This window comes from Hyla sarda, unplaced genomic scaffold (genome assembly GCF_029499605.1).
Source record: "Hyla sarda isolate aHylSar1 unplaced genomic scaffold, aHylSar1.hap1 scaffold_157, whole genome shotgun sequence".
NCBI lineage: Eukaryota > Metazoa > Chordata > Amphibia > Anura > Hylidae > Hyla > Hyla sarda.
The window spans coordinates 44,704-67,821 of record NW_026608206.1 but is presented as its reverse complement, the minus strand read 5'-3'; the positions used below and the strand labels follow the sequence as shown (position 1 = coordinate 67,821).

At 46.0% G+C, this 23,118-nt stretch overlaps 10 non-coding genes across 10 annotated transcripts; all 10 read left to right on the top strand.

Annotated features, from left to right (window-relative positions):
- Positions 1-216: 216 nt before the first annotated feature.
- On the top strand, positions 217-407 carry LOC130310458 (U2 spliceosomal RNA). Its single transcript, XR_008858970.1, has one exon. It is a non-coding gene; the product is annotated as a U2 spliceosomal RNA (small nuclear RNA).
- Positions 408-2,504: 2,097 nt separating this feature from the next.
- Positions 2,505-2,695, top strand: LOC130310451 (U2 spliceosomal RNA). The gene has a single exon (XR_008858969.1). It is a non-coding gene; the product is annotated as a U2 spliceosomal RNA (small nuclear RNA).
- Positions 2,696-4,783: 2,088 nt separating this feature from the next.
- On the top strand, positions 4,784-4,974 carry LOC130310423 (U2 spliceosomal RNA). The gene has a single exon (XR_008858948.1). It is a non-coding gene; the product is annotated as a U2 spliceosomal RNA (small nuclear RNA).
- Positions 4,975-7,065: 2,091 nt separating this feature from the next.
- Positions 7,066-7,256, top strand: LOC130310440 (U2 spliceosomal RNA). The gene has a single exon (XR_008858963.1). It is a non-coding gene; the product is annotated as a U2 spliceosomal RNA (small nuclear RNA).
- Positions 7,257-10,904: 3,648 nt separating this feature from the next.
- Positions 10,905-11,092, top strand: LOC130310437 (U2 spliceosomal RNA). The gene has a single exon (XR_008858961.1). It is a non-coding gene; the product is annotated as a U2 spliceosomal RNA (small nuclear RNA).
- A 2,090-nt stretch (positions 11,093-13,182) lies between these two features.
- Positions 13,183-13,373, top strand: LOC130310429 (U2 spliceosomal RNA). The gene has a single exon (XR_008858954.1). It is a non-coding gene; the product is annotated as a U2 spliceosomal RNA (small nuclear RNA).
- Positions 13,374-15,471: 2,098 nt separating this feature from the next.
- On the top strand, positions 15,472-15,662 carry LOC130310417 (U2 spliceosomal RNA). Its single transcript, XR_008858943.1, has one exon. It is a non-coding gene; the product is annotated as a U2 spliceosomal RNA (small nuclear RNA).
- Positions 15,663-17,756: 2,094 nt separating this feature from the next.
- Positions 17,757-17,948, top strand: LOC130310431 (U2 spliceosomal RNA). The gene has a single exon (XR_008858956.1). It is a non-coding gene; the product is annotated as a U2 spliceosomal RNA (small nuclear RNA).
- A 2,082-nt stretch (positions 17,949-20,030) lies between these two features.
- On the top strand, positions 20,031-20,221 carry LOC130310405 (U2 spliceosomal RNA). The gene has a single exon (XR_008858931.1). It is a non-coding gene; the product is annotated as a U2 spliceosomal RNA (small nuclear RNA).
- Positions 20,222-22,318: 2,097 nt separating this feature from the next.
- Positions 22,319-22,509, top strand: LOC130310394 (U2 spliceosomal RNA). Its single transcript, XR_008858920.1, has one exon. It is a non-coding gene; the product is annotated as a U2 spliceosomal RNA (small nuclear RNA).
- Positions 22,510-23,118: the final 609 nt, after the last annotated feature.

The window sequence follows — 23,118 nt, the reverse complement described above, 5'->3', positions numbered from 1 at the left end:
TATGGATTGCATTTAAAAAGGCCCCGTGGGAGTGCAATGGGCCCCTGTCTTGCTGCTTAGCAATAATGGTATGGGTTTAGGTTCTGCTGTGTGTACTGGTGGTTGACTGCCCCCCAGCCCAGAGTGTGCATGGAAAATTGTCTGGCAGCCTCCCTGACAGCAAGCAGTGATAGTGCCCATGAAGGGCACCTTGTTGGGCCCGCCCCTTTCACGGTTATCGCTTCTCGGCCTTTTGGCTAAGATCAAGTGTAGTATCTGTTCTTATCAGTTTAATATCTGATACGTCCCCTATCTGGGGACCATATATTAAATGGATTTTTGAGAACGGGGGCCGATTTCGAAGCTTGCTTCCGTCGCCCTATGCATTGACCCGATATGGCAGTATCTTCGGGTACAGTGCACCACCCCCTTACAGGGTTAAAAAGAAAGATTCCTACTTTCATTGCTACCTGCTTGCTGGCTAGCCAGCTAGCCAGCCCTGTGGGCCTTGCTGCTGCTGCAGCCAAAAAACAAAAGGTGGTGCTGCTGCTGCTTCTGCTGCTTCTGCTTCTGCTTGTGTCTGGCCGCTGTTGGAGCGTCCAGGCACAGGACTTCTGCTGCTGCTGACTAAATGGCCTCCTTAATTGGATCATTTGAGTAGCCAGCACACCTGTGCAGGTAGGGCATGACATGATAGGCAGCTGCCTTGATAGCGGGTGGGTGCTGAATGTTCCTAATTGACAAAATAAGATTAATGCTTATGAAGAAATATAAAATCTCATCCCTTCCCCAATATCGCGCCACACCCCTACCCCTTAATTCCCTGGTTGAACTTGATGGACATATGTCTTTTTTCGACCGTACTAACTATGTAACTATGTAACATAACATGGGGGGGGGGGGGGGGGTCTCCTGGCTGTTCACACAGGTGTGTCATTGCTGTACATTGACCATGCATTGCTTCTGTGGTATTGCAAAGGCAAAGACAAATGCTTCCAGCCATCCATTGCACTAATGGATTGGTCATCAGCTAGCTGTCTATGTCCCGCATCAATATAGACCAAAGTACAGAGGGTTAGGCTATGCTATTGTGCACCTACCTGATGCATCAGAAGGTGCGAGGCCCTTGCTAAATTCTGTGCACAGACTTTGAGATCTATACTTTAGACTGTATCTAAACCTGCTCCAACATGGACTGACATTCTGGCCTACTTTCAGCCGATGCGACTTGTCTGTCGCTGAACAGTCGCTTTTTATGTATTCAGCACCTATGTATAATGTTGTAAAAATGCTCTAGAAGCTAAAGTCGCAGAAATGTCACACATATTTGGCCTGCAACTTTCTGTGCGACAAATTCAGACAGGAAAAATCAGTATAAATCCTTAGAAAATTATCCCCCAGTGTCTCCATCTGCTGGCGGTATTGAATAAGCATTGCTGCACTGATGGGGTATGCATTAGACGAAAAAAAAGAAGAAAAAGAAGAATAATACGCCCAGAAAAGAGGCGAAAAGGAGAAAAACGTAAAAAAAACGTGAAAAAAAAGTAAGAGGAAGAGAAGGGAAAAAAAGGTGGAAATGGGTTTAAAAGTGATTTCGGCGGAGAAATATATATATATATATATATATATATATATATATATATATATATACGCGCACACACACACATATATATATAAACGTATTCTCCGTTGAGATATTGCAGCCGCTGCTGTGTCCAGGCCCAGGAGCCTTAGCACTGTGCTGTGATGTCACTCAATACCACTGACATCACTAGGTGTAAACAACATCTCTCCTTTGCTGTGTATGTGACTATGGAGCTGTTTGGTGATGTCGTCTATTATGGCCTTCATAGAAGCAACAGGAGATTGTTGCATCCATCTAGAACCCTCAGAACTACAGTGCTATGATGTCACTCACTTCCACAGGCCTTGCAGAGTGTAAACAACAACAACCCAGCTTTGTTGTGTATGTAACCATAGGGATTTGTGATGTCACCTAGAACCTTCACAGCAGCGACAGCTTTATGAGGAGCATCAGCACTGCTCTGCCTGAGCAGAACCATCACCGCCATAGGTTGTCAAATAACCCGGGTTTAACCCACACAGGTAAGTCCAATGGGGTGCAGGCATGTCCTCTATGCTTACAGCTTCCCGTGGGTGTTGGTTTGATACCGTTTGGGGACAGCCAAGGAGGCATCTGCAGGCAACAAAGGTAGGTGTGTGCTTGTGTGTGTGTTTCCTATGCAGATCCTAAGCCCAGTGTCACATGCAAGTAGGAGGAGTAAGAAGGGTTCCTGGCAAATCCGGGTTATGGATTGCATTTAAAAAGGCCCCGTGGGAGTGCAATGGGCCCCTGTCTTGCTGCTTAGCAATAATGGTATGGGTTTAGGTTCTGCTGTGTGTACTGGTGGTTGACTGCCCCCCAGCCCAGAGTGTGCATGGAAAATTGTCTGGCAGCCTCCCTGACAGCAAGCAGTGATAGTGCCCATGAAGGGCACCTTGTTGGGCCCGCCCCTTTCACGGTTATCGCTTCTCGGCCTTTTGGCTAAGATCAAGTGTAGTATCTGTTCTTATCAGTTTAATATCTGATACGTCCCCTATCTGGGGACCATATATTAAATGGATTTTTGAGAACGGGGGCCGATTTCGAAGCTTGCTTCCGTCGCCCTATGCATTGACCCGATATGGCAGTATCTTCGGGTACAGTGCACCACCCCCTTACAGGGTTAAAAAGAAAGATTCCTACTTTCATTGCTACCTGCTTGCTGGCTAGCCAGCTAGCCAGCCCTGTGGGCCTTGCTGCTGCTGCAGCCAAAAAACAAAAGGTGGTGCTGCTGCTGCTTCTGCTGCTTCTGCTTCTGCTTGTGTCTGGCCGCTGTTGGAGCGTCCAGGCACAGGACTTCTGCTGCTGCTGACTAAATGGCCTCCTTAATTGGATCATTTGAGTAGCCAGCACACCTGTGCAGGTAGGGCATGACATGATAGGCAGCTGCCTTGATAGCGGGTGGGTGCTGAATGTTCCTAATTGACAAAATAAGATTAATGCTTATGAAGAAATATAAAATCTCATCCCTTCCCCAATATCGCGCCACACCCCTACCCCTTAATTCCCTGGTTGAACTTGATGGACATATGTCTTTTTTCGACCGTACTAACTATGTAACTATGTAACATAACATGGGGGGGTCTCCTGGCTGTTCACACAGGTGTGTCATTGCTGTACATTGACCATGCATTGCTTCTGTGGTATTGCAAAGGCAAAGACAAATGCTTCCAGCCATCCATTGCACTAATGGATTGGTCATCAGCTGGCTGTCTATGTCCCGCATCAATATAGACCAAAGTACAGAGGGTTAGGCTATGCTATTGTGCACCTACCTGATGCATCAGAAGGTGCGAGGCCCTTGCTAAATTCTGTGCACAGACTTTGAGATCTATACTTTAGACTGTATCTAAACCTGCTCCAACATGGACTGACATTCTGGCCTACTTTCAGCCGATGCGACTTGTCTGTCGCTGAACAGTCGCTTTTTATGTATTCAGCACCTATGTATAATGTTGTAAAAATGCTCTAGAAGCTAAAGTCGCAGAAATGTCACACATATTTGGCCTGCAACTTTCTGTGCGACAAATTCAGACAGGAAAAATCAGTATAAATCCTTAGAAAATTATCCCCCAGTGTCTCCATCTGCTGGCGGTATTGAATAAGCATTGCTGCACTGATGGGGTATGCATTAGACGAAAAAAAAGAAGAAAAAGAAGAATAATACGCCCAGAAAAGAGGCGAAAAGGAGAAAAACGTAAAAAACGTGAAAAAAAAGTAAGAGGAAGAGAAGGGAAAAAAAGGTGGAAATGGGTTTAAAAGTGATTTCGGCGGAGAATATATATATATATATATATATATATATATATATATATATATATATATATACGCGCACACACACACATATATATAAACGTATTCTCCGTTGAGATATTGCAGCCGCTGCTGTGTCCAGGCCCAGGAGCCTTAGCACTGTGCTGTGATGTCACTCAATACCACTGACATCACTAGGTGTAAACAACATCTCTCCTTTGCTGTGTATGTGACTATGGAGCTGTTTGGTGATGTCGTCTATTACGGCCTTCATAGAAGCAACAGGAGATTGTTGCATCCATCTAGAACCCTCAGAACTACAGTGCTATGATGTCACTCACTTCCACAGGCCTTGCAGAGTGTAAACAACAACAACCCAGCTTTGTTGTGTATGTAACCATAGGGATTTGTGATGTCACCTAGAACCTTCACAGCAGCGACAGCTTTATGAGGAGCATCAGCACTGCTCTGCCTGAGCAGAACCATCACCGCCATAGGTTGTCAAATAACCCGGGTTTAACCCACACAGGTAAGTCCAATGGGGTGCAGGCATGTCCTCTATGCTTACAGCTTCCCGTGGGTGTTGGTTTGATACCGTTTGGGGACAGCCAAGGAGGCATCTGCAGGCAACAAAGGTAGGTGTGTGCTTGTGTGTGTGTTTCCTATGCAGATCCTAAGCCCAGTGTCACATGCAAGTAGGAGGAGTAAGAAGGGTTCCTGGCAAATCCGGGTTATGGATTGCATTTAAAAAGGCCCCGTGGGAGTGCAATGGGCCCCTGTCTTGCTGCTTAGCAATAATGGTATGGGTTTAGGTTCTGCTGTGTGTACTGGTGGTTGACTGCCCCCCAGCCCAGAGTGTGCATGGAAAATTGTCTGGCAGCCTCCCTGACAGCAAGCAGTGATAGTGCCCATGAAGGGCACCTTGTTGGGCCCGCCCCTTTCACGGTTATCGCTTCTTGGCCTTTTGGCTAAGATCAAGTGTAGTATCTGTTCTTATCAGTTTAATATCTGATACGTCCCCTATCTGGGGACCATATATTAAATGGATTTTTGAGAACGGGGGCCGATTTCGAAGCTTGCTTCCGTCGCCCTATGCATTGACCCGATATGGCAGTATCTTCGGGTACAGTGCACCACCCCCTTACAGGGTTAAAAAGAAAGATTCCTACTTTCATTGCTACCTGCTTGCTGGCTAGCCAGCTAGCCAGCCCTGTGGGCCTTGCTGCTGCTGCAGCCAAAAAACAAAAGGTGGTGCTGCTGCTGCTTCTGCTGCTTCTGCTTCTGCTTGTGTCTGGCCGCTGTTGGAGCGTCCAGGCACAGGACTTCTGCTGCTGCTGACTAAATGGCCTCCTTAATTGGATCATTTGAGTAGCCAGCACACCTGTGCAGGTAGGGCATGACATGATAGGCAGCTGCCTTGATAGCGGGTGGGTGCTGAATGTTCCTAATTGACAAAATAAGATTAATGCTTATGAAGAAATATAAAATCTCATCCCTTCCCCAATATCGCGCCACACCCCTACCCCTTAATTCCCTGGTTGAACTTGATGGACATATGTCTTTTTTCGACCGTACTAACTATGTAACTATGTAACATAACATGGGGGGGGGGGGGGTCTCCTGGCTGTTCACACAGGTGTGTCATTGCTGTACATTGACCATGCATTGCTTCTGTGGTATTGCAAAGGCAAAGACAAATGCTTCCAGCCATCCATTGCACTAATGGATTGGTCATCAGCTGGCTGTCTATGTCCCGCATCAATATAGACCAAAGTACAGAGGGTTAGGCTATGCTATTGTGCACCTACCTGATGCATCAGAAGGTGCGAGGCCCTTGCTAAATTCTGTGCACAGACTTTGAGATCTATACTTTAGACTGTATCTAAACCTGCTCCAACATGGACTGACATTCTGGCCTACTTTCAGCCGATGCGACTTGTCTGTCGCTGAACAGTCGCTTTTTATGTATTCAGCACCTATGTATAATGTTGTAAAAATGCTCTAGAAGCTAAAGTCGCAGAAATGTCACACATATTTGGCCTGCAACTTTCTGTGCGACAAATTCAGACAGGAAAAATCAGTATAAATCCTTAGAAAATTATCCCCCAGTGTCTCCATCTGCTGGCGGTATTGAATAAGCATTGCTGCACTGATGGGGTATGCATTAGACGAAAAAAAAGAAGAAAAAGAAGAATAATACGCCCAGAAAAGAGGCGAAAAGGAGAAAAACGTAAAAAAACGTGAAAAAAAAGTAAGAGGAAGAGAAGGGAAAAAAAGGTGGAAATGGGTTTAAAAGTGATTTCGGCGGAGAAATATATATATATATATATATATATATATATATATATATATATATACGCGCACACACACACATATATATAAACGTATTCTCCGTTGAGATATTGCAGCCGCTGCTGTGTCCAGGCCCAGGAGCCTTAGCACTGTGCTGTGATGTCACTCAATACCACTGACATCACTAGGTGTAAACAACATCTCTCCTTTGCTGTGTATGTGACTATGGAGCTGTTTGGTGATGTCGTCTATTATGGCCTTCATAGAAGCAACAGGAGATTGTTGCATCCATCTAGAACCCTCAGAACTACAGTGCTATGATGTCACTCACTTCCACAGGCCTTGCAGAGTGTAAACAACAACAACCCAGCTTTGTTGTGTATGTAACCATAGGGATTTGTGATGTCACCTAGAACCTTCACAGCAGCGACAGCTTTATGAGGAGCATCAGCACTGCTCTGCCTGAGCAGAACCATCACCGCCATAGGTTGTCAAATAACCCGGGTTTAACCCACACAGGTAAGTCCAATGGGGTGCAGGCATGTCCTCTATGCTTACAGCTTCCCGTGGGTGTTGGTTTGATACCGTTTGGGGACAGCCAAGGAGGCATCTGCAGGCAACAAAGGTAGGTGTGTGCTTGTGTGTGTGTTTCCTATGCAGATCCTAAGCCCAGTGTCACATGCAAGTAGGAGGAGTAAGAAGGGTTCCTGGCAAATCCGGGTTATGGATTGCATTTAAAAAGGCCCCGTGGGAGTGCAATGGGCCCCTGTCTTGCTGCTTAGCAATAATGGTATGGGTTTAGGTTCTGCTGTGTGTACTGGTGGTTGACTGCCCCCCAGCCCAGAGTGTGCATGGAAAATTGTCTGGCAGCCTCCCTGACAGCAAGCAGTGATAGTGCCCATGAAGGGCACCTTGTTGGGCCCACCCCTTTCACGGTTATCGCTTCTCGGCCTTTTGGCTAAGATCAAGTGTAGTATCTGTTCTTATCAGTTTAATATCTGATACGTCCCCTATCTGGGGACCATATATTAAATGGATTTTTGAGAACGGGGGCCGATTTCGAAGCTTGCTTCCGTCGCCCTATGCATTGACCCGATATGGCAGTATCTTCGGGTACAGTGCACCACCCCCTTACAGGGTTAAAAAGAAAGATTCCTACTTTCATTGCTACCTGCTTGCTGGCTAGCCAGCTAGCCAGCCCTGTGGGCCTTGCTGCTGCTGCAGCCAAAAAACAAAAGGTGGTGCTGCTGCTGCTTCTGCTGCTTCTGCTTCTGCTTGTGTCTGGCCGCTGTTGGAGCGTCCAGGCACAGGACTTCTGCTGCTGCTGACTAAATGGCCTCCTTAATTGGATCATTTGAGTAGCCAGCACACCTGTGCAGGTAGGGCATGACATGATAGGCAGCTGCCTTGATAGCGGGTGGGTGCTGAATGTTCCTAATTGACAAAATAAGATTAATGCTTATGAAGAAATATAAAATCTCATCCCTTCCCCAATATCGCGCCACACCCCTACCCCTTAATTCCCTGGTTGAACTTGATGGACATATGTCTTTTTTCGACCGTACTAACTATGTAACTATGTAACATAACATGGGGGGGGGGGGGGGGGTCTCCTGGCTGTTCACACAGGTGTGTCATTGCTGTACATTGACCATGCATTGCTTCTGTGGTATTGCAAAGGCAAAGACAAATGCTTCCAGCCATCCATTGCACTAATGGATTGGTCATCAGCTGGCTGTCTATGTCCCGCATCAATATAGACCAAAGTACAGAGGGTTAGGCTATGCTATTGTGCACCTACCTGATGCATCAGAAGGTGCGAGGCCCTTGCTAAATTCTGTGCACAGACTTTGAGATCTATACTTTAGACTGTATCTAAACCTGCTCCAACATGGACTGACATTCTGGCCTACTTTCAGCCGATGCGACTTGTCTGTCGCTGAACAGTCGCTTTTTATGTATTCAGCACCTATGTATAATGTTGTAAAAATGCTCTAGAAGCTAAAGTCGCAGAAATGTCACACATATTTGGCCTGCAACTTTCTGTGCGACAAATTCAGACAGGAAAAATCAGTATAAATCCTTAGAAAATTATCCCCCAGTGTCTCCATCTGCTGGCGGTATTGAATAAGCATTGCTGCACTGATGGGGTATGCATTAGACGAAAAAAAAGAAGAAAAAGAAGAATAATACGCCCAGAAAAGAGGCGAAAAGGAGAAAAACGTAAAAAAACGTGAAAAAAAAGTAAGAGGAAGAGAAGGGAAAAAAAGGTGGAAATGGGTTTAAAAGTGATTTCGGCGGAGAAATATATATATATATATATATATATATATATATATATATATATATATACGCGCACACACACACATATATATAAACGTATTCTCCGTTGAGATATTGCAGCCGCTGCTGTGTCCAGGCCCAGGAGCCTTAGCACTGTGCTGTGATGTCACTCAATACCACTGACATCACTAGGTGTAAACAACATCTCTCCTTTGCTGTGTATGTGACTATGGAGCTGTTTGGTGATGTCGTCTATTATGGCCTTCATAGAAGCAACAGGAGATTGTTGCATCCATCTAGAACCCTCAGAACTACAGTGCTATGATGTCACTCACTTCCACAGGCCTTGCAGAGTGTAAACAACAACAACCCAGCTTTGTTGTGTATGTAACCATAGGGATTTGTGATGTCACCTAGAACCTTCACAGCAGCGACAGCTTTATGAGGAGCATCAGCACTGCTCTGCCTGAGCAGAACCATCACCGCCATAGGTTGTCACATAACCCGGGTTTAACCCACACAGGTAAGTCCAATGGGGTGCAGGCATGTCCTCTATGCTTACAGCTTCCCGTGGGTGTTGGTTTGATACCGTTTGGGGACAGCCAAGGAGGCATCTGCAGGCAACAAAGGTAGGTGTGTGCTTGTGTGTGTGTTTCCTATGCAGATCCTAAGCCCAGTGTCACATGCAAGTAGGAGGAGTAAGAAGGGTTCCTGGCAAATCCGGGTTATGGATTGCATTTAAAAAGGCCCCGTGGGAGTGCAATGGGCCCCTGTCTTGCTGCTTAGCAATAATGGTATGGGTTTAGGTTCTGCTGTGTGTACTGGTGGTTGACTGCCCCCCAGCCCAGAGTGTGCATGGAAAATTGTCTGGCAGCCTCCCTGACAGCAAGCAGTGATAGTGCCCATGAAGGGCACCTTGTTGGGCCCGCCCCTTTCACGGTTATCGCTTCTCGGCCTTTTGGCTAAGATCAAGTGTAGTTCTGCTCACTTGGTCTGGCCAGAGGGTGTCTGGGGTACCCGGCTCCTTTGCCTGGGGGGATCGTCCTTCTTAACGGAGGGACTTCACCCCCCTGCTGCTATCAGGGAGCCGGCTTAGTCCCCAGACAACGGGAGGCGATCCCCACCTACCTACTTCGGTGGGGGAGGTGTCTGGACATCATGGACATGGAGGAAGATTGCGGTTTTTCTTCGGAAGGCGTGCCGCCTTTTGCGAGACTTCGGAATGGAGTTCGTATTTCCCTGCTCGATGTCTGGAAGAAGGAAAGAGGCCTTGTCTTTGTCGTGGAAGAAGTGCTGTTTAAGTTGCTGGAAGTCAAGAGGGAGCAAATCCTATCCATGCTTGAGTTTCCCAGAAGTGGATACTACGACGTGGTGCTGGCTTCTGAAGAGGACTATGAGTCATTTTGGAACATATTGCAGCAAAAGAAGGTATGTCCGGTTTTGGAAGGGGTGGAGATAGTTCCACATTTCCCACGTAGAGAACGATTGGTGACTATAAGGATGTATAGCCCATATACTTCGGAGGAGGATATCGTTACCTTTTTGTCTCGATTCTGTGACAGTGTTCTGCCTAAAGGCAAGGTATTTAATCAATATGGACTATGGACCACCAAGTGGAGGTTCCATGTGAAATTTAAAATGGCAGATGGCAAGTTAGTGATCCCCCCAGGACGGTTTAAAATTGGTTCTGTGAACGGGGATCTGTATTTTTCTGGCATGCAAGATTTTTGCCGCAAATGTAAACAGTACGGTCACAGAAAGGAGGATTGCACGTTTTTGTGGTGTTTCAAGTGTCAAGAGGAGGGTCACGACGTGGAAAATTGTCAAAAGAAAAGGAAATGCCATCTGTGTGGTGAGGAGGGCCATCTGCTTGGCTCGTGTCCTAAGAAAAAGTCTGAGAAAAATTCAGAGAAAAAGGAAACTGTAAAAAGAAGCAGAGAGGAACCAGCTGAAGTGAAAGAACCAGAAGTGGAGCAGGTTCCAACTAGAAGACCTACAGAGCAGAAGAAGAAGAGAGAGGAGGAAGTGTATGTGCCAGTGCAGTATTTTGGTGTGCTTGGTGGTTTGTTGGAAAATTTGTCGGAAGCAGAAAGAAAAACGTTTGACAAAGATATGATGGATCTAAAGATAGGCTTGAAGAACCGGGAGGAAGAAGCTCGGGATAAAGTCTATTTTTCTTTCAAGGCAGACATGAACCGTTTTGTTGAAACGTATAAAATTCCAGGCTGGTTAGCGTCTCAAGTTAAGAAAGATATAGCAAATGGCAATATCAGTCGAGGACTGATAGACTTTCTAATGGTGTTTGCATGGAGGAAGGGGATGACCTTCTAATTTGGTTTTGCTTAATTAGAAAGTAATGTTTGGTTTTGCTATTTTATGTTGTTTCTTATTTTGTTTTTAAATGTTCTATTTTGTTTCATTAGTGTTTAAGAAAAGAAATAAAAACATGTTACCTGATGATGAACACAAAATTGAGTTCCAAATAAGATCTTGGAACTCTGAGTGAGTTCTGAGGGCTAACTTAAAAAATCTGTTCTTATCAGTTTAATATCTGATACGTCCCCTATCTGGGGACCATATATTAAATGGATTTTTGAGAACGGGGGCCGATTTCGAAGCTTGCTTCCGTCGCCCTATGCATTGACCCGATATGGCAGTATCTTCGGGTACAGTGCACCACCCCCTTACAGGGTTAAAAAGAAAGATTCCTACTTTCATTGCTACCTGCTTGCTGGCTAGCCAGCTAGCCAGCCCTGTGGGCCTTGCTGCTGCTGCAGCCAAAAAACAAAAGGTGGTGCTGCTGCTGCTTCTGCTGCTTCTGCTTCTGCTTGTGTCTGGCCGCTGTTGGAGCGTCCAGGCACAGGACTTCTGCTGCTGCTGACTAAATGGCCTCCTTAATTGGATCATTTGAGTAGCCAGCACACCTGTGCAGGTAGGGCATGACATGATAGGCAGCTGCCTTGATAGCGGGTGGGTGCTGAATGTTCCTAATTGACAAAATAAGATTAATGCTTATGAAGAAATATAAAATCTCATCCCTTCCCCAATATCGCGCCACACCCCTACCCCTTAATTCCCTGGTTGAACTTGATGGACATATGTCTTTTTTCGACCGTACTAACTATGTAACTATGTAACATAACATGGGGGGGGGGGGGTCTCCTGGCTGTTCACACAGGTGTGTCATTGCTGTACATTGACCATGCATTGCTTCTGTGGTATTGCAAAGGCAAAGACAAATGCTTCCAGCCATCCATTGCACTAATGGATTGGTCATCAGCTGGCTGTCTATGTCCCGCATCAATATAGACCAAAGTACAGAGGGTTAGGCTATGCTATTGTGCACCTACCTGATGCATCAGAAGGTGCGAGGCCCTTGCTAAATTCTGTGCACAGACTTTGAGATCTATACTTTAGACTGTATCTAAACCTGCTCCAACATGGACTGACATTCTGGCCTACTTTCAGCCGATGCGACTTGTCTGTCGCTGAACAGTCGCTTTTTATGTATTCAGCACCTATGTATAATGTTGTAAAAATGCTCTAGAAGCTAAAGTCGCAGAAATGTCACACATATTTGGCCTGCAACTTTCTGTGCGACAAATTCAGACAGGAAAAATCAGTATAAATCCTTAGAAAATTATCCCCCAGTGTCTCCATCTGCTGGCGGTATTGAATAAGCATTGCTGCACTGATGGGGTATGCATTAGACGAAAAAAAAGAAGAAAAAGAAGAATAATACGCCCAGAAAAGAGGCGAAAAGGAGAAAAACGTAAAAAAACGTGAAAAAAAAGTAAGAGGAAGAGAAGGGAAAAAAAGGTGGAAATGGGTTTAAAAGTGATTTCGGCGGAGAAATATATATATATATATATATATATATATATATATATATATATATACGCGCACACACACACATATATATAAACGTATTCTCCGTTGAGATATTGCAGCCGCTGCTGTGTCCAGGCCCAGGAGCCTTAGCACTGTGCTGTGATGTCACTCAATACCACTGACATCACTAGGTGTAAACAACATCTCTCCTTTGCTGTGTATGTGACTATGGAGCTGTTTGGTGATGTCGTCTATTATGGCCTTCATAGAAGCAACAGGAGATTGTTGCATCCATCTAGAACCCTCAGAACTACAGTGCTATGATGTCACTCACTTCCACAGGCCTTGCAGAGTGTAAACAACAACAACCCAGCTTTGTTGTGTATGTAACCATAGGGATTTGTGATGTCACCTAGAACCTTCACAGCAGCGACAGCTTTATGAGGAGCATCAGCACTGCTCTGCCTGAGCAGAACCATCACCGCCATAGGTTGTCAAATAACCCGGGTTTAACCCACACAGGTAAGTCCAATGGGGTGCAGGCATGTCCTCTATGCTTACAGCTTCCCGTGGGTGTTGGTTTGATACCGTTTGGGGACAGCCAAGGAGGCATCTGCAGGCAACAAAGGTAGGTGTGTGCTTGTGTGTGTGTTTCCTATGCAGATCCTAAGCCCAGTGTCACATGCAAGTAGGAGGAGTAAGAAGGGTTCCTGGCAAATCCGGGTTATGGATTGCATTTAAAAAGGCCCCGTGGGAGTGCAATGGGCCCCTGTCTTGCTGCTTAGCAATAATGGTATGGGTTTAGGTTCTGCTGTGTGTACTGGTGGTTGACTGCCCCCCAGCCCAGAGTGTGCATGGAAAATTGTCTGGCAGCCTCCCTGACAGCAAGCAGTGATAGTGCCCATGAAGGGCACCTTGTTGGGCCCGCCCCTTTCACGGTTATCGCTTCTCGGCCTTTTGGCTAAGATCAAGTGTAGTATCTGTTCTTATCAGTTTAATATCTGATACGTCCCCTATCTGGGGACCATATATTAAATGGATTTTTGAGAACGGGGGCCGATTTCGAAGCTTGCTTCCGTCGCCCTATGCATTGACCCGATATGGCAGTATCTTCGGGTACAGTGCACCACCCCCTTACAGGGTTAAAAAGAAAGATTCCTACTTTCATTGCTACCTGCTTGCTGGCTAGCCAGCTAGCCAGCCCTGTGGGCCTTGCTGCTGCTGCAGCCAAAAAACAAAAGGTGGTGCTGCTGCTGCTTCTGCTGCTTCTGCTTCTGCTTGTGTCTGGCCGCTGTTGGAGCGTCCAGGCACAGGACTTCTGCTGCTGCTGACTAAATGGCCTCCTTAATTGGATCATTTGAGTAGCCAGCACACCTGTGCAGGTAGGGCATGACATGATAGGCAGCTGCCTTGATAGCGGGTGGGTGCTGAATGTTCCTAATTGACAAAATAAGATTAATGCTTATGAAGAAATATAAAATCTCATCCCTTCCCCAATATCGCGCCACACCCCTACCCCTTAATTCCCTGGTTGAACTTGATGGACATATGTCTTTTTTCGACCGTACTAACTATGTAACTATGTAACATAACATGGGGGGGGGGGGGGGTCTCCTGGCTGTTCACACAGGTGTGTCATTGCTGTACATTGACCATGCATTGCTTCTGTGGTATTGCAAAGGCAAAGACAAATGCTTCCAGCCATCCATTGCACTAATGGATTGGTCATCAGCTGGCTGTCTATGTCCCGCATCAATATAGACCAAAGTACAGAGGGTTAGGCTATGCTATTGTGCACCTACCTGATGCATCAGAAGGTGCGAGGCCCTTGCTAAATTCTGTGCACAGACTTTGAGATCTATACTTTAGACTGTATCTAAACCTGCTCCAACATGGACTGACATTCTGGCCTACTTTCAGCCGATGCGACTTGTCTGTCGCTGAACAGTCGCTTTTTATGTATTCAGCACCTATGTATAATGTTGTAAAAATGCTCTAGAAGCTAAAGTCGCAGAAATGTCACACATATTTGGCCTGCAACTTTCTGTGCGACAAATTCAGACAGGAAAAATCAGTATAAATCCTTAGAAAATTATCCCCCAGTGTCTCCATCTGCTGGCGGTATTGAATAAGCATTGCTGCACTGATGGGGTATGCATTAGACGAAAAAAAAGAAGAAAAAGAAGAATAATACGCCCAGAAAAGAGGCGAAAAGGAGAAAAACGTAAAAAAACGTGAAAAAAAAGTAAGAGGAAGAGAAGGGAAAAAAAGGTGGAAATGGGTTTAAAAGTGATTTCGGCGGAGAGAAATATATATATATATATATATATATATATATATATATATATATATATATACGCGCACACACACACATATATATAAACGTATTCTCCGTTGAGATATTGCAGCCGCTGCTGTGTCCAGGCCCAGGAGCCTTAGCACTGTGCTGTGATGTCACTCAATACCACTGACATCACTAGGTGTAAACAACATCTCTCCTTTGCTGTGTATGTGACTATGGAGCTGTTTGGTGATGTCGTCTATTATGGCCTTCATAGAAGCAACAGGAGATTGTTGCATCCATCTAGAACCCTCAGAACTACAGTGCTATGATGTCACTCACTTCCACAGGCCTTGCAGAGTGTAAACAACAACAACCCAGCTTTGTTGTGTATGTAACCATAGGGATTTGTGATGTCACCTAGAACCTTCACAGCAGCGACAGCTTTATGAGGAGCATCAGCACTGCTCTGCCTGAGCAGAACCATCACCGCCATAGGTTGTCAAATAACCCGGGTTTAACCCACACAGGTAAGTCCAATGGGGTGCAGGCATGTCCTCTATGCTTACAGCTTCCCGTGGGTGTTGGTTTGATACCGTTTGGGGACAGCCAAGGAGGCATCTGCAGGCAACAAAGGTAGGTGTGTGCTTGTGTGTGTGTTTCCTATGCAGATCCTAAGCCCAGTGTCACATGCAAGTAGGAGGAGTAAGAAGGGTTCCTGGCAAATCCGGGTTATGGATTGCATTTAAAAAGGCCCCGTGGGAGTGCAATGGGCCCCTGTCTTGCTGCTTAGCAATAATGGTATGGGTTTAGGTTCTGCTGTGTGTACTGGTGGTTGACTGCCCCCCAGCCCAGAGTGTGCATGGAAAATTGTCTGGCAGCCTCCCTGAGAGCAAGCAGTGATAGTGCCCATGAAGGGCACCTTGTTGGGCCCGCCCCTTTCACGGTTATCGCTTCTCGGCCTTTTGGCTAAGATCAAGTGTAGTATCTGTTCTTATCAGTTTAATATCTGATACGTCCCCTATCTGGGGACCATATATTAAATGGATTTTTGAGAACGGGGGCCGATTTCGAAGCTTGCTTCCGTCGCCCTATGCATTGACCCGATATGGCAGTATCTTCGGGTACAGTGCACCACCCCCTTACAGGGTTAAAAAGAAAGATTCCTACTTTCATTGCTACCTGCTTGCTGGCTAGCCAGCTAGCCAGCCCTGTGGGCCTTGCTGCTGCTGCAGCCAAAAAACAAAAGGTGGTGCTGCTGCTGCTTCTGCTGCTTCTGCTTCTGCTTGTGTCTGGCCGCTGTTGGAGCGTCCAGGCACAGGACTTCTGCTGCTGCTGACTAAATGGCCTCCTTAATTGGATCATTTGAGTAGCCAGCACACCTGTGCAGGTAGGGCATGACATGATAGGCAGCTGCCTTGATAGCGGGTGGGTGCTGAATGTTCCTAATTGACAAAATAAGATTAATGCTTATGAAGAAATATAAAATCTCATCCCTTCCCCAATATCGCGCCACACCCCTACCCCTTAATTCCCTGGTTGAACTTGATGGACATATGTCTTTTTTCGACCGTACTAACTATGTAACTATGTAACATAACATGGGGGGGGGGGGTCTCCTGGCTGTTCACACAGGTGTGTCATTGCTGTACATTGACCATGCATTGCTTCTGTGGTATTGCAAAGGCAAAGACAAATGCTTCCAGCCATCCATTGCACTAATGGATTGGTCATCAGCTGGCTGTCTATGTCCCGCATCAATATAGACCAAAGTACAGAGGGTTAGGCTATGCTATCACCTACCTGATGCATCAGAAGGTTGCGAGGCCCTTGCTAAATTCTGTGCACAGACTTTGAGATCTATACTTTAGACTGTATCTAAACCTGCCTCAACATGGACTGACATTCTGGCCTACTTTCAGCCGATGCGACTTGTCTGTCGCTGAAACAGTCGCTTTTATGTATTCAGCACCTATGTATAATGTTGTAAAAATGCTCTAGAAGCTAAAGTCGCAGTAAATGTCACACATATTTGGCCTGCAACTTTCTGTGCGACAAATTCAGACAGGAAAAATCAGTATAAATCCTTAGAAAATTATCCCCAGTGTCTCCATCTGCTGGCGGTATTGAATAAGCATTGCTGCACTGATGGGGTATGCATTAGACGAAAAAAAAGAAGAAAAAGAAGAATAATACGCCCAGAAAAGAGGCGAAAAGGAGAAAAACGTAAAAAAACGTGAAAAAAAAGTAAGAGGAAGAGAAGGGAAAAAAAGGTGGAAATGGGTTTAAAAGTGATTTCGGCGGAGAAATATATATATATATATATATATATATATATATATATATAATATATATATACGCGCACACACACACATATATATAAACGTATTCTCCGTTGAGATATTGCAGCCGCTGCTGTGTCCAGGCCCAGGAGCCTTAGCACTGTGCTGTGATGTCACTCAATACCACTGACATCACTAGGTGTAAACAACATCTCTCCTTTGCTGTGGTATGTGACTATGGAGCTGTTTGGTGATGTCGTCTATTATGGCCTTCATAGAAGCAACAGGAGATTGTTGCATCCATCTAGAACCCTCAGAACTACAGTGCTATGATGTCACTCACTTCCACAGGCCTTGCAGAGTGTAAACAACAACAACCCAGCTTTGTTGTGTATGTAACCATAGGGATTTGTGATGTCACCTAGAACCTTCACAGCAGCGACAGCTTTATGAGGAGCATCAGCACTGCTCTGCCTGAGCAGAACCATCACCGCCATAGGTTGTCAAATAACCCCGGATTTAACCCACACAGGTAAGTCCAATGGGGTGCAGGCATGTCCTCTATGCTTACAGCTTCCCGTGGGTGTTGGTTTGATACCGTTTGGGGACAGCCAAGGGAGGCATCTGCAGGCAACAAAGGTAGGTGTGTGCTTGTGTGTGTGTTTCCTATGCAGATCCTAAGCCCAGTGTCACATGCAAGTAGGAGGAGTAAGAAGGGTTCCTGGCAAATCCGGGTTATGGATTGCATTTAAAAAGGCCCCGTGGGAGTGCAATGGGCCCCTGTCTTGCTGCTTAGCAATAATGGTATGGGTTTAGGTTCTGCTGTGTGTACTGGTGGTTGACTGCCCCCCAGCCCAGAGTGTGCATGGAAAATTGTCTGGCAGCCTCCTGACAGCAAGCAGTGATAGTGCCCCATGAAGGGGACCTTGTTGGGCCCGCCCCTTTCACGGTTATCGCTTCTCGGCCTTTTGGCTAAGATCAAGTGTAGTATCTGTTCTTATCAGTTTAATATCTGATACGTCCCCTATCTGGGGGACCATATATTAAATGGATTTTTGAGAACGGGGGCCGATTTCGAAGCTTGCTTCCGTCGCCCTATGCATTGACCCGATATGGCAGTATCTTCGGGTACAGTGCACCACCCCCTTACAGGGTTAAAAAGAAAGATTCCTACTTTCATTGCTACCTGCTTGCTGGCTAGCCAGCTAGCCAGCCCTGTGGGCCTTGCTGCTGCAGCCAAAAAACAAAAGGTGGTGCTGCTGCTGCTTCTGCTGCTTCTGCTTCTGCTTGTGTCTGGCCCCCTGTTGGAGCGTCAGGCACAGGACTTCTGCTGCTGCTGACTAAATGGCCTCCTTAATTGGATCATTTGAGTAGCCAGCACACCTGTGCAGGTAGGGCATGACATGATAGGCAGCTGCTTGATAGCGGGTGGGTGCTGAATGTTCCTAATTGACAAAATAAGATTAATGCTTATGAAGAAATATAAAATCTCATCCCTTCCCCAATATCGCGCCACACCCCTACCCCTTAATTCCCCTGGTTGAACTTGATGGACATATGTCTTTTTTCGACCGTACTAACTATGTAACTTATGTAACATAACATGGGGGGGGGGGGGGGGGGGTCTCCTGGCTGTTCACACAGGTGTGTCATTGCTGTACATTGACCATGCATTGCTTCTGTGGTATTGCAAAGGCAAAGACAAATGCTTCCAGCCATCCATTGCACTAATGGATTGGTCATCAGCTGGCTGTCTATGTCCCGCATCAATATAGACCAAGTACAGAGGGTTAGGCTATGCTATTGTGCACCTACCTGATGCATCAGAAGGTGCGAGGCCCTTGCTAAATTCTGTGCACAGACTTTGAGATCTATACTTTAGACTGTATCTAAACCTGCTCCAACATGGACTGACATTCTGGCCTACTTTCAGCCGATGCGACTTGTCTGTCGCTGAACAGTCGCTTTTTATGTATTCAGCACCTATGTATAATGTTGTAAAAATGCTCTAGAAGCTAAAGTCGCAGAAATGTCACACATATTTGGCCTGCAACTTTCTGTGCGACAAATTCAGACAGGAAAAATCAGTATAAATCCTTAGAAAATTATCCCCCAGTGTCTCCATCTGCTGGCGGTATTGAATAAGCATTGCTGCACTGATGGGGTATGCATTAGACGAAAAAAAGAAGAAAAAGAAGAATAATACGCCCAGAAAAGAGGCGAAAAGGAGAAAAACGTAAAAAAACGTGAAAAAAAAAGTAAGAGGAAGAGAAGGGAAAAAAAGGTGGAAATGGGTTTAAAAGTGATTTCGGCGGAGAAATATATATATATATATATATATATATATATATATATACGCGCACACACACACATATATATAAACGTATTCTCCGTTGAGATATTGCAGCCGCTGCTGTGTCCAGGCCCAGGAGCCTTAGCACTGTGCTGTGATGTCACTCAATACCACTGACATCACTAGGTGTAAACAACATCTCTCCTTTGCTGTGTATGTGACTATGGAGCTGTTTGGTGATGTCGTCTATTATGGCCTTCATAGAAGCAACAGGAGATTGTTGCATCCATCTAGAACCCTCAGAACTACAGTGCTATGATGTCACTCACTTCCACAGGCCTTGCAGAGTGTAAACAACAACAACCCAGCTTTGTTGTGTATGTAACCATAGGGATTTGTGATGTCACCTAGAACCTTCACAGCAGCGACAGCTTTATGAGGAGCATCAGCACTGCTCTGCCTGAGCAGAACATCACCGCCATAGGTTGTCAAATAACCCGGATTTAACCCACACAGGTAAGGTCCAATGGGGTGCAGGCATGTCCTCTATGCTTACAGCTTCCCGTGGGTGTTGGTTTGATTCCGTTTGGGGACAGCCAAGAGGCATCTGCAGGCAACAAAGGTAGGTGTGTGCTTGTGTGTGTTTCCTATGCAGATCCTAAGCCCAGTGTCACATGCAAGTAGGAGGAGTAAGAAGGTTCCTGGCAAATCCGGGTTATGGATTGCATTTAAAAAGGCCCCGTGGGAGTGCAATGGGCCCCTGTCTTGCTGCTTAGCAATAATGGTATGGGTTTAGGTTCTGCTGTGTGTACTGGTGGTTGACTGCCCCCCCAGCCCAGAGTGTGCATGGAAAATTGTCTGGCAGCCTCCCTGACAGCAAGCAGTGATAGTGCCCATGAAAGGGGACCTTGTTGGGCCCGCCCTTTCACGGTTATCGCTTCTCGGCCTTTTGGCTAAGATCAAGTGTAGTATCTGTTCTTATCAGTTTAATATCTGATACGTCCCCTATCTGGGGACCATATATTAAATGGATTTTTGAGAACGGGGGCCGATTTCGAAGCTTGCTTCCGTCGCCCTATGCATTGACCCGATATGGCAGTATCTTCGGGTACAGTGCACCACCCCCTTACAGGGTTAAAAAGAAAGATTCCTACTTTCATTGCTACCTGCTTGCTGGCTAGCCAGCTAGCCAGCCCTGTGGGCCTTGCTGCTGCAGCCAAAAAACAAAAGGTGGTGCTGCTGCTGCTGCTGCTTCTGCTGCTTCTGCTTCTGCTTGTGTCTGGCCCCTGTTGGAGCGTCCAGGCACAGGACTTCTGCTGCTGCTGACTAAATGGCCTCCTTAATTGGATCATTTGAGTAGCAGCACACCTGTGCAGGTAGGGCATGACATGATAGGCAGCTGCCTTGATAGCGGGTGGGTGCTGAATGTTCCCTAATTGACAAAATAAGATTAATGCTTATGAAGAAATATAAAATCTCATCCCTTCCCCAATATCGCGCCACACCCCTACCCCTTAATTCCCTGGTTGAACTTGATGGACATATGTCTTTTTTCGACCGTACTAACTATGTAACTATGTAACATAACATGGGGGGGGGGGGGGGGGGGGTCTCCTGGCTGTTCACACAGGTGTGTCATTGCTGTACATTGACCATGCATTGCTTCTGTGGTATTGCAAAGGCAAAGACAAATGCTTCCAGCCATCCATTGCACTAATGGATTGGTCATCAGCTGGCTGTCTATGTCCCGCATCAATATAGACCAAAGTACAGAGGGTTAGGCTATGCTATTGTGCACCTACCTGATGCATCAGAAGGTGCGAGGCCCTTGCTAAATTCTGTGCACAGACTTTGAGATCTATACTTTAGACTGTATCTAAAACCTGCTCCAACATGGACTGACATTCTGGCCTACTTTCAGCCGATGCGACTTGTCTGTCGCTGAACAGTCGCTTTTTATGTATTCAGCACCTATGTATAATGTTGTAAAAATGCTCTAGAAGCTAAAGTCGCAGAAATGTCACACATATTTGGCCTGCAACTTTCTGTGCGACAAATTCAGACAGGAAAAATCAGTATAAATCCTTAGAAAATTATCCCCCAGTGTCTCCATCTGCTGGCGGTATTGAATAAGCATTGCTGCACTGATGGGGTATGCATTAGACGAAAAAAAGAAGAAAAAGAAGAATAATACGCCCAGAAAAGAGGCGAAAAGGAGAAAAACGTAAAAAAACGTGAAAAAAAAGTAAGAGGAAGAGAAGGGAAAAAAAGGTGGAAATGGGTTTAAAAGTGATTTCGGCGGAGAATATATATATATATATATAATATATATATATATATATATATATGCGCACACACACACATAGATATAAACGTATTCTCCGTTGAGATATTGCAGCCGCTGCTGTGTCCAGGCCCAGGAGCCTTAGCACTGTGCTGTGATGTCACTCAATACCACTGACATCACTAGGTGTAAACAACATCTCTCCTTTGCTGTGTATGTGACTATGGAGCTGTTTGGTGATGTCGTCTATTATGGCCTTCATAGAAGCAACAGGAGATTGTTGCATCCATCTAGAACCCTCAGAACTACAGTGCTATGATGTCACTCACTTCCACAGGCCTTGCAGAGTGTAAACAACAACAACCCAGCTTTGTTGTGTATGTAACCATAGGGATTTGTGATGTCACCTAGAACCTTCACAGCAGCGACAGCTTTATGAGGAGCATCAGCACTGCTCTGCCTGAGCAGAACCATCACCGCCATAGGTTGTCAAATAACCCGGATTAACCCACACAGGTAAGTCCAATGGGGTGCAGGCATGTCCTCTATGCTTACAGCTTCCCGTGGGTGTTGGTTTGATACCGTTTGGGGACAGCCAAGGAGGCATCTGCAGGCAACAAAGGTAGGTGTGTGCTTGTGTGTGTGTTTTCCTATGCAGATCCTAAGCCCAGTGTCACATGCAAGTAGGAGGGAGTAAGAAGGGTTCCTGGCAAATCCGGGTTATGGATTGCATTTAAAAAGGCCCCGTGGGAGTGCAATGGGCCCCTGTCTTGCTGCTTAGCAATAATGGTATGGGTTTAGGTTCTGCTGTGTGTACTGGTGGTTGACTGCCCCCCAGCCCAGAGTGTGCATGGAAAATTGTCTGGCAGCCTCCCTGACAGCAAGCAGTGATAGTGCCCATGAAGGGGACCTTGTTGGGCCCGCCCCTTTCACGGTTATCGCTTCTCGGCCTTTTGGCTAAGATCAAGTGTAGTATCTGTTCTTATCAGTTTAATATCTGATACGTCCCCTATCTGGGGACCATATATTAAATGGATTTTTGAGAACGGGGGCCGATTTCGAAGCTTGCTTCCGTCGCCCTATGCATTGACCCGATATGGCAGTATCTTCGGGTACAGTGCACCACCCCCTTACAGGGTTAAAAAGAAAGATTCCTACTTTCATTGCTACCTGCTTGCTGGCTAGCCAGCTAGCCAGCCCTGTGGGCCTTGCTGCTGCAGCCAAAAAACAAAAGGTGGTTGCTGCTGCTGCTGCTGCTTCTGCTGCTTCTGCTTCTGCTTGTGTCTGGCCCCTGTTGGAGCGTCCAGGCACAGGACTTCTGCTGCTGCTGACTAAATGGCCTCCTTAATGGATCATTTGAGTAGCCAGCACACCTGTGCAGGTAGGGCATGACATGATAGGCAGCTGCCTTGATAGCGGGTGGGTGCTGAATGTTCCTAATTGACAAAATAAGATTAATGCTTATGAAGAAATATAAAATCTCATCCCTTCCCCAATATCGCGCACACACCCTACCCCTTAATTCCCTGGTTGAACTTGATGGACATATGTCTTTTTTTCGACCGTACTAACTATGTAACTATGTAACATAACATGGGGGGGGGGGGGGGGGGTCTCCTGGCTGTTCACACAGGTGTGTCATTGCTGTACATTGACCATGCATTGCTTCTGTGGTATTGCAAAGGCAAAGACAAATGCTTCCAGCCATCCATTGCACTAATGGATTGGGTCATCAGC